The sequence below is a fragment of the Pristis pectinata genome, chromosome 26, assembly GCF_009764475.1.
Source record: "Pristis pectinata isolate sPriPec2 chromosome 26, sPriPec2.1.pri, whole genome shotgun sequence".
In the NCBI taxonomy this organism is placed as follows: Eukaryota; Metazoa; Chordata; class Chondrichthyes; order Rhinopristiformes; family Pristidae; genus Pristis; species Pristis pectinata.
In genome coordinates, this window is record NC_067430.1 from 29,963,263 (window position 1) to 29,974,628 (window position 11,366).

The following is an 11,366-nucleotide window of genomic DNA, read 5'->3' on the forward strand; positions in this document are numbered from 1 at the left end:
GTTGAGGATTTCCCTCTAGGCTGGACAGGAACTTTGGGAGGAGGTGGTTCTGGTTGTTGTGGTCCACGTGGGCATCTGGAACATGGGTAGAACCATTAGAGATTGTGGTAAGAATATGAGGGGCTAGAGTCTAATTAACAAGGAGAACCAGAAAAGTAACAAGTCTGGATTACAACCTGAGCTATGTGCAAATTGGCATCAGGTGAAACAGACTGAAGAGTTGAATATATGATTCAAAGTGTGGGACCAGGTGAAAGGGCTTTTGATTCCATTAGCTGATTTCTCCAGAAATGTCCCTCTTCTGTAGTAACCCACATTGTACTGCTCTATGTACATTTGCTAGAATTTCAAATATTCACCCTAACACTCCCCATTGTTAAACAGATGGGATGCATACTGGAACCAGTCATTAACAAACACCACCCAACATTTTGTAAGATAACTTATTAGTCACATGTACATCAAAACACACAGTGAAATACCTCTTTTGTGTAGTGTTCTGGGGGCAGCCTGCAAGTGTCGCCATGCTTCTGGTGCCAACATAGCATGCCCAAAACTTCCTAACCTGTATGTCTTTGGATTGTGGGAGGAGACTGGAGCACCCAGAGGAAACCCACAGACACGGTGAGAACGTACAAACTCCTTACAGACAGCAGCCGGAATTGAATCCTGGTCACTGGCCCTGTAATGGCGTTATGCTAACTGCAACACTACTGTGCTGCCATTACTACTATCTTAAGAATTGCTTTAAAAATATTGGGGAGAATTTGAGTAAAGTTGGATTTCTGTAAGTCAGGTCATCCTTGCATGTTTATTACACCCAACTTTAGCCTTTGCAGCTATTTATCAGGGTGCATCAGTGTTGTGGATAAGTTACAAACTAGCACCTGGAGGCTAGGATATTGATTTAGAGATGTTAGCCTGACCATGGCAGCTGAGAGTACAATTTCAAGTTATTAATAAATTGAGAATTTAAAAAAAACTAGTCTTGTAGCAGTAAGCATGAAACTATTGCTTGTTCTTAAATTCATTCAGTTCACCAAGATCCTCAGGGATACTCATCTGCTACTTACATCTGTCCTGGTCCAGAGGTAATGTCAGGCCTGCTGCTGTGGTTCACAACATGTTACATGCATGATGAACTTTCAAATGATGAAGACCATCACAGCAAGCAGGGACACAAGTAAGTTTACTGTCATGTGCAAAGTATGGTGAGGTACAGGTACAATGAAAAATGTGCTTGCAGCAGCATCTCCCTGCTTCAATCTTAGGTTCCCTCCTGTTTTAAGAAGACCACTATCATCCTGGTACTAAGGAAAAGCAAGGTAACACACCTCAATGACTATTGACTAGTGGCTCTGACAGCCACCATCATGAAGTGCTTTGAGAGGCTGGTCATGGCTCGCATCAACTCCAGCCTCCCAGGCAACCTGGACCCATTGCAATTCACCTATCACCAAAACAGGTCTACAGCGGATGCCATCTCCCTGGCCCTTCTCAGCTCTGGAGCATCTGGACAGTAAGGACACTTACGTTAGAGTATTGTTTACTGACTACAGCTCTGCCTTCAATACAATAATCCCAAGCAAGCTTGTCACCAAACTCAGACCTGGGACTCAACACCTCCCTCTGTAACTGGATCCTTGACTTTAACAAACAGACCGTAGTCAGTGAGGATAGGCAGCAATACCTCCGGCACGATTATTCTCAACACTGGGGCACGTCAAGACTGTCCTCAGCCCTCTACTCTACTCCCTACACACTCATGACTGCGTGGCCAGATTCTGCTCTAACTCCATCTACAAGTTTGCAGATGATACCAGCATTGTAGGTTGCATCTCAAACAGCGATGCGTCGGAGTACAGGAAGGAGATAGAGAACTTAGTGGAATGGTGTCATGACAACAACCTTTCCCTCAATGTCAACAAAACTAAAGAGCTGGTTATTGACTTCAGGAAAGGGGGCGGTATACATGCACCTGTCTACATCAATGGTGCTGAGGTCGAGAGGGTTGATAGCTTCAAGTTCCTGGGAGTGAATATTACCAACAACCTGTCCTGGACAAACCACGTGGATGCCATGGCCAAGAAAGCTCACCAGCGCCTCTACTTCCTCAGGACGCTAAAGAAATTCGGTTTGTCCCCTTTGACTCTCACCAACTTTTACCAATGCACCATAGAAAGCATCCTATCAGGATGTATCACAGCTTGGTATGGCAACTGCTCTGCCCAAGATAGCAAGAAGCTGCAGAGAGTTGTGGACACAGCCCAGTGCATCACAGACACCAGCCTCCCCTCCTTGGACTCTTTCTTTACCTCTCGTTGTCTTGGTGAAGCAGCCAGCATAACCAAAGACCCCACCTACCCGGGACATTCTCCCTTCTCTCCTCTTCCATCGGGTAGAAGATACAGAAGCCTGAGGGCACGTACCACCAGACTTAAGGACAGCTTCTACCCCACTGTGATAAGACTATTGAACAGTTCCCTTATACAATGAGATGGACTATTACCTCACGATCTACCTTGTTACCTTGCACCTTATTGCACTGCACTTTCTCTGTAGCTGTGACACTTTACTCTGTACTGTTATTTTTTTTTACCTGTACTACATCAATGCACTCTGTACTAACTTGATGTAACTGCACTGTGTAATGAATTGACCTGTATGATTGGTATGCAAGACAAGTTTTTCACTGTACCTCAGTACAAGTGACAATAATAAACCAATACCAATCACAGGCACGTAGGTACAGACAACACACACAATATAAATTATACAAGACAGTGAAGGAAAGAACTCTGCAAAACAAGATATTAGTCCAAAAGCACAATTGGAAACAAGTCCATGACAGTGTGAGGAGATGGTTGCTGAGATTTGTTTGAGAGGGGAACTATTACCAGACCAACAGAAGATGGCTAGCATTGGACACACTGAAGCAAGAGATTGTAACCGCAGCATCAGTGAAGATTCACTACTGGATGTGTACACCATGGTCCTGAACGTAGGATCCAGAGTCAGTCAGATGGGTGCAGGCTTTGACCCCCATCAGGCCCAGTTTGGGCTCTGAGTTGTGCCCTTGAAAGGGAGAGAAAGAAGCAACAAAGGTAATTCTCACAGGGAAAGCCTCCGATTGCTCTTTTAGTGCCTCACTGCATGTCAATGATGCAGGGATTGGCCGCCTGCCAGATCACCCCGCCCTCTGCTCTCTCTGCATCTGATTCCTGGCAGCATTAGGAGCAAAACACCAGGATCGTATTCTGGGGGTGACAGTGCTGGATAACTTCCCTCTCTTCTCGGGCTCTTCCACTAACCCTTTAACCTCAGTCTTATTTCAGCAACAGTGACCCCACCCCACTCTCTCCCCTTCCCTCATTTTCCGGATCTAGCAGGGATGAGTCAAGTTGAGTTTACTGTCATGTGCACAAGTACAGTGAGGTACAGGTACAATGAAAAACTTGCTTGCAGCAGCATCACAGGCACATAGGTACAGACAACACACAGAACATAAATTATACATAAAGTATTATAGGCAGTGGGGATAAAAAAGCAAAAAACATTGCAAAGAAAAAACACAATCAGGGACAAGTCCACGGCAGTGCAAGAGGTGGTCTGTAGTGTTCTATTGCTGAGGTAGGGTTACGGTTGTGCAGGTTGGTTCAGGAACTGAATGGTTGAAGGGAAGTAGCTATTCCTGAACCTGGTGGTGTGGGACTTCAGGCTCCTGTACCTCCTGCCAAAACTGGATTGTGGAACATGTAAGGGTATCCACTAATTCTAGAATAATTCTGTTTGCAAGTGGGAAATGATCAGAACCGCTCAAAGAATGACATCAGCTTCTCAATCTGTTGCATTCCAATACTTAATTGCTTATTGATGCTATTGCACGTTTGAGAAAATGCCCCGTGTTTTCGATCATAATTGGTGCTACATATAGTGACAGCAGTCTGGATATTTTCCACAAAAGTCTGACATAACTGTCTCAGGTACAATAGCAATTCCACATCATTTGAGCCTGCCTTAAGCTTTCTAAGATTGGATTGGATTGGAAAAAGAGGGAAAGTAAGTTTATCTAATACCTCTTGGTAGCTGGTGCATCCCAGAGATTATTGAAGTGATTTTGTTGTGTAATCACCAAGCAGTCAATCTGTGCAGCAGAAAGGTCCTAGAGGAAAACATGAGATAAATTAGCAGTAATTTATGTAGCAATGTTGAATGAGAATAAACATTGGAAAATTACATCTGTTCTTCTCTGTGCATTTGTAGAGAAGACAGACAGCACCTTGATGTTACATCTTATGCAGGAATGTCAGATTGTTAGAGTTTAATCTAACAATGAAGCACTGTTGTCAAAAACGAAAGTGCTACCATCAAGTATGCACAGCCCTAGAAGTCTTAGGGTCATAGAATCATACAGCACGGAAACAGGCCCTTCAGCCCAACTGGTCCATGCTGTTCAAGGTGCCCAAGTAAAGCTCATCCCATTTGCTCACATTTGGCCCAAATAAATCCAACTGCAACTTGCTGATGTTGTACAGGAATAGTTAACAAATCTCTTAATATATATTAGTCTTCAGGAAACCCATGCATGATCAGAGCTCAGTTTTACTTTGTCTCTGAATTCTGGCTGGAGGATGAGACCAGCTGACTCACCAGAAGAGGATGTCAGCTGCTTGAACTGCCATCTACTGATGTGCTGCGGTGGAGATTACTGACATCTGCAATGATCTTGCAATTGGACACATTGCTTGAGATTATACATTTTGCGTTGGCAATTTAGCCAGTTCTCTATCCTGTAGGATGCTTCAGCTTATTTGCTTATCCTTATTTATTCACAGGATACAGCTGGCTATCCCAATTGCCCCCGAACTGTGCTCATTTCAAAGGACAGTTAAGTTAGTGGGTCTGGAGTTAACATGAAGCAGATTTCCTTCATTTGATTTTTATGACAGTCCATTCACTCTCTGGTCATTAGTTACCAGAACTGATTTTGCAGATTTGGTAACTTTAATCCCAGTTGCTAGGATTAGATTTGAACTGAAATCCTCGCAATTGACAGGCAAGATTCAGAAGGATATGGGGCCAAACGCAAGCTAGTCCCAAGCTCAGGAAGGCACCTTGGTCAGCATGTTTCCATCTATAGAACTCTGACTCTATGACAACTTAAGGTCCAGGCCATTGGATCCTGGTCCAGAAACTTAATCATAATGTTACCCATACCCACAAATGGAGATATTGTCCATATTTTCAATCCCAAATCCTTCCTAAATAATGTCCTAAACCAAGAGCATTCCTAAGCTGAGAAGCATTTGGAGACCATGATTTTAGTAACTGGAATGGACCAAGAATTCAGTGCATTCTTATCTGTGCAGGAAGTCCGTCAATTTTTCCTGTATCTTCCTTGCCATTATTTAATTGAAGTAAGGACAATTCACATAAAATTTTGAAAATGGGTTTATTTGATGCACGTTGCATCTGGTGTAGGCACCTGTCATAAAGCCCAGTCTTGATTCTGAGTAGTTGGCTGTGGAGTTTTGAGAGTGTTTTAATGCTTTTGACTGTTTGTCTGTGGAGATAAGCTCCTGAAATTAAATAACCTTTTTCTGAGATTGTGAAATGCCATGAAGATTTCTATATCAGACATTAATGCCACCTGAATGGCCATGGCAAATAAATTGTAAGAAGCTTACAACAGTAACTCCATCAGCTAAAAATAGTTTAAATCCATTCCAATCAAGTAGAAATTAATGGAATGCGAGTTCCCAAATCTTTTCCTCTTATTTCATTTAACTAGTGCATTCATTTTGTGCAGATAACATTCATTACCTGTTTGACTGCTTAGGAATAAATACCCTTGGGCCTCTGTGAAAATACCAGCAGGTCACAGTGACTTCCATTGTAACCTAATTCCAAGTCCGTTTTTCATCCTGGCAATGGGAACCAATGTCATAAAAGTAAATTCACTTTGAGTTAATTAGTCCAAAACATAACAGAAAATTCAGTTTGTCAAGAATAGTGCACCAGGAGAATAAATTGGAGAGTTGTTCATGTGCAGAAGTGTAGGATACAATATTCTCCACTGAGCTGGTTAAAAATAGTACCAAGTATCCATGCATGTATAACACACAAATGGCTGAGCGTGTGGGTAGATAGAGACAGGCAGACAAACAGATGGATTGATAGGTGGACAGATATGGAGGTGGTTTGATGAGTAGAATGATGTGGAGGCAGTCAGACGAACAGATGGCCATGGAGGTCGATGTGAGTGTAAGTGGATAACTGGACAAAGATGGATGGTAGTGGTGGGTAGCTCAGGAGGATGAAAAAATGGACAGAGATAGATAGTGGTAAATAGATCAAATGTATGAATCAGTCCCGCACTGAAATAATTTCTGACTGGGAGATATGATGCCCTTAATCTAGAATAAAGCAGACAGAAGCTGCACAAAGCCAGCCAAGCAGAGCTTGAGTAAGTGCGTGCATATTCTCATCTGACCTCACCTCTCAATGATTGAAAAAGAAAGAAATGTTGAAGACCAATCTTTTTATTAGTTTCCAAATTAATACAGATTGATATATAGCATCAATGTTTGTACTTATAATAGAGAGATCAGGAGAACAGTCATGGCATAGATAATCATAAAGGACAATAAAATATAAAAAAATCTGTGGATCCAATGATCTCTTAGTAAATGAATATAATATAAAAGAAAGGACAGAAAAAGATTTATTATATAAATTAATAAAGAAAAAACCCAAATCAATAAGAAAAATTGTAAACAATATAATCTAAACAAAAAGAATTTCAAAAGAAAAGAAAAAACTGGGCTAAAATTTCTCAGTAGAAACAGCAATATTATGTCATCAACTCTGTTCCTCTAAGTTGGAAAGTTATTGAAAGGGGATCTACGTCATATGAAAATATTGATTAAATGGACTCCAAATATCTTCAAATTTAAGCAAAGGATCAACAGTGCCACTCTTAATTTTTTCCAAGTTTAAACATGATATAGTTTGAGGACATTTCCATTTCAGTCACAATTAAATTAAACCTTGTCATTTTCTGCAAGCAATCTCTGACTTAAGGATAACTTAATGATTTAGTACAAGATGGTTTAATAAAATGATTTGAATTCACATGATTCTATGATGCAAGAATGAGGCAATGATCAAACTTTTTCTGCTTCCCCCCACCTCTCTTTAGACATTGCCTAAAGTATTTCTTAACTTAAGGGACAAAACTGCATCCTGGAGCAATGTACCCAGGTAACTTCCCCCCCTCGATGTATTGTAAGATCAGACTCTGGCTGATCAATTCTGATTCAAAGTAACTCAAACTGTAGACACTTGTTTTGTGTGTGGGGGGGGGGTTGGGGGCAGGGGGGTTGGTGGAGGAGATTCTCAATAATCACCAGCAACTGTCACATGACTACCCCAATCTTACTTTATTTTCTTTAGAACATAGAACAGTACAGCAGACGAACAGGCCCTTCGGCCCACAATGTTGTGCCAAACTAATCCCTTCTGCCTACATGATGTCCATATCCTACCATTTCCCTCACATTCATGTGCCTGTCTAAGGGCTTCTTGAATGCCCCTATCACGTCTGCCTCCACCACCACCCCAGGCAGCCACCACTCCCTGTGGGAAAAAAAAACTTGCCCTGCACATCTCCTTTGAACTTACTCCCTATCACCTTAAATGCATGCCTTCTGGTACTAGATATTGCAACCCTGGGGAAAGATGCTGGCTGTCTAGTCTATCAATGCCTCTCAGTCTTATAAACGTCTATCAGATCACCCCGCAGCCTCTGCCGCTCCAGAGAAAACAATCTATGCTCATAGCACATGCCCTCTAATCCAGGCAGCATCCTGGTAAACCTCTTCTGCACCCTCTCCAAAGCCTCGACATCCTTCCTATAACAGGGTGACCAGAACTGAATGCAATACTCCAGATGCAGCCTAACTAAAGCATAACTTCCTGACTCTTGAACTCAATGCCTTGACTAATGAAGGTAAGCATGCTGTATGCCTTCTTTACCCCCCCTATCAACCTGTGCAGACACTTTCAGGGAGCTGTGAACTTGGACCCCAAGACCCCTCTGCTCATCACCACCGTTAAGATTCTTGCCATACCGTCTCTTTACATATGATCTCCCAAGGTGCAACACTTCACATTTAGCTAAGTTGAACTCCATCTGCCATTTCTCCGCCCATATCTGCAACTGATCTATATCCCACTGTATCCTTTGCCGGTCTCCTACACTATCCACAACACCACCAATCTTCGTATCATCTGCAAACTTAATAACCCACCCATGTACATTTTCATCCTGGTCATTGATATACATCACAAACAGCAGAGGTCCCAGTACGGATCCCTGAGGAACACCACTAGTCACAGACCTGCAGCTAGAATAAGTCCCATCGATCACTACCCCGTCTTCTATGAGCAAGACAATTCTGAATCCAAAACAGCCAACTACCCATGGATTCCATACATCTTACTCTTCTGGGTGAGCCTCCCATGAGGGACCTTGTCAAATGCCTTACTAAAATCCATGTAGACAACATCCACAGCTCTACCTTCATCAATCACCCTCATCACCTCGTCAAAAAAACTCAGTCAATTTAATAAGGCACAACTTGCCCTGCACAAAGCTATGCTGACTGTCCCTAATTAGGACAGTTTTCCAAATGCTCATAAATCCTATCCCTAAGAATCCTCTCCAGTAACTTCCCCACCACTGACATGAGACTCACCAGTCTATAGTTTCCAGGATTATCCCCGATTCCCTTCTTGAGTAATGGAACATTAGCTACTCACCAGTCCTCCAGGTCATCACCTGTGGCCAGAGGGGACACAAGGATCCTGGACAAGGCCCCAGTAATCTCATCTCTTGCTTCTCTCAACACCCCAAGATATATCTCATCGTGTATAGAATACCTTGGGATTCTCTTTAATCCTACTTGCCAAGGACTTTTCATGGCCCCTCCTGGCTTTCTTAATTCCCTTCTTGAGTTCCTTTCTGTATAATCCTCAAGCATTCTGTTTGATCATACCTTCCCAAGCTTTACATACTTTTCCTTCTTGACTAAATTCACCACCTCCCTCAACATCCAATGTTCCCTTACCTTTATCCCCCCTTCTTACTGGAACATCCCTGTCCTGTACTCTGTGCAGCTGCTCTTTAAATACCCTCCACATGTCAGATGTGAACTTGCCCAAAAACAACTATTCCCAATTAATTCTCCCTAGTTCCTGCCTAATACTCTCATAATTTGCCCTGCTCCAATTTAATACTCTCCCACAAGGTCTGTACTTACTCTTATCTATAGCAGTCTTAAGACTCAAGGAGTTGTGGTCACTGTTCCCTGTTCTCCCACTGAAAGGTCAGTCATCTGGCCAGGCTGACCAGGTCAAGGAAATGACCTGGTCAGTCAGGAGCTGCAGTTGGTTGCACTTCCTGTAGATGTAGTCATCAGGGACATAGTGAGGTTCCCTGACATCTCACATGAAGAACATTCCACTGCCCTAACTGCCATCCTGAATCAAAGACTAATGATCTACAGACAACAAAATAAAGACCTTACCTATTCTTACTTGTGCTTTCTTACTGAAACCTTTTTTTAAGAGAGCTGCTCACACTCCCCCTCACCAATATCACCTACTCAACCTCTTCTCACCAAAACCTCCCAACCCCACTCTGTTTAACTCTTGCTTCCTTTTATTGGCTGGTGCCGATTAGCTCATCAGCCAATTATTACTAGCAATATGCAAGTGTGCCTCTTTCAGGGTTCTGCTCACTGAAAAAGAGCACCAAGCACAGAGAATTACCTCTTCTGAAAACTCCCGCCTCTCCTTCCAAGTCCCGGCTCCCGCTCACTGAAAATGAATTCAGATTCAGATTCTTTATTTATTTTTTTTAAGTTTTGGGATGTTATTAATTAACTGGTTAATTTACCATTTAAGTTGATATTGTTCTTTGAATGACTTAGTTACCTAGCCCTGACACAGAAGGGAAAGGGTTGCAGCCAATCACCTGCCTTTTAAAATTCTAGGCCAGAAACCTTACTCCCACTGCTTTAAATTCTTTGTTTCTCAAATAACCCCAAATCATTAGTATAAGTCCATGCACTTTAGTCAATAGTGGTCTTTCCTTCTCGCCTTGTTGAGGTTGATAAATCTCCCAGGGCAGTTTTGTAATGGATGGACCTGGAATGAATTCAACAGGCATGTTGGAAGCAGATGTGACAGTGGTATTTAAGAGGCTATTAGATGGACACGAAAATGCAGGGAATGGAGGGATAGAGATCATGTGGAGGCAGAAGAGATTTAGTTTAATTTGGCATCATGTGTGGCACAGACATTGTGGGCTGAAGGGCTGTACTATGTTCTATTGAGAAGAAAATTAATCCAGTTCTTCACAACTGATTCAGATTCAGATTCAGGTTAGTTAATTGTCATACACACCAGGGTGCAATGAGATTCCTTGCTTGCATGAAGCTCACAGTAAATGATGTACGTGGCAATAATCAATACAGCAATGAACACAGTGATGAGTGCAAAACTATCGAATGGTGCAAAGTGCAGCAGTGTGAACTGAGATAGTGCAAGAAGAAATGCTAAAGGTCTGAAAGTTCTATTCTTAAAAGAAGGGCTGATTCCATACTATAAATAATGACGGACTGTTATTATGGAGAGCTTTGCTCTGCACCCGTTGTTTCTGTATGCTCCATCATTCCATTGTACCTAAAATGAAGCAAGTTTTATAACTGTGCAATGAATTTCCAAATTGAAAACCTACTTCGAAGTCTCCGGGGGCAAAATATAATTATGGGATTACTGTGCATACACTGGAAGAAATCCCTGCCAATGTTTTAACAAGCACGTCTGAAGCCAATGTTCTGTATCACACTGCAGCACTATTACACTGAAAGGGAAATTGAAACCAACTTAAGGCGTGGTGTCATGTTGCTATATCATACAGCTGTGTTTTGTTATCTGGTATGTGTATGGTGTGTAATTTCCTGTTACAGTGGTTTAATAACTCTACCATCTTCCAGCTCAAATTATCTAATAATATGTCACTGTTTATATCCTTTGCTTTTGGTCCTTTGCTTGTCAATTCACAATGACCAGCTGGCCACAGCATGAGTACAGCAATATATGAAAAGCAAAAGCCTGCAGATGCTGGAAATCTGAAATAACAACAGACACTCAGCAGGGCAGACAGACAAAGGACGACCGATGCTGGGATCTAGATGAAAAACACCATGATGCTGGAGGAACTCAGCGGGCCAGGCAGCATCCGTGGAGAAGAGCAGGCGGTCAACGTTTCGGGTCAGGACCCTTCTTCAGGACTGAAG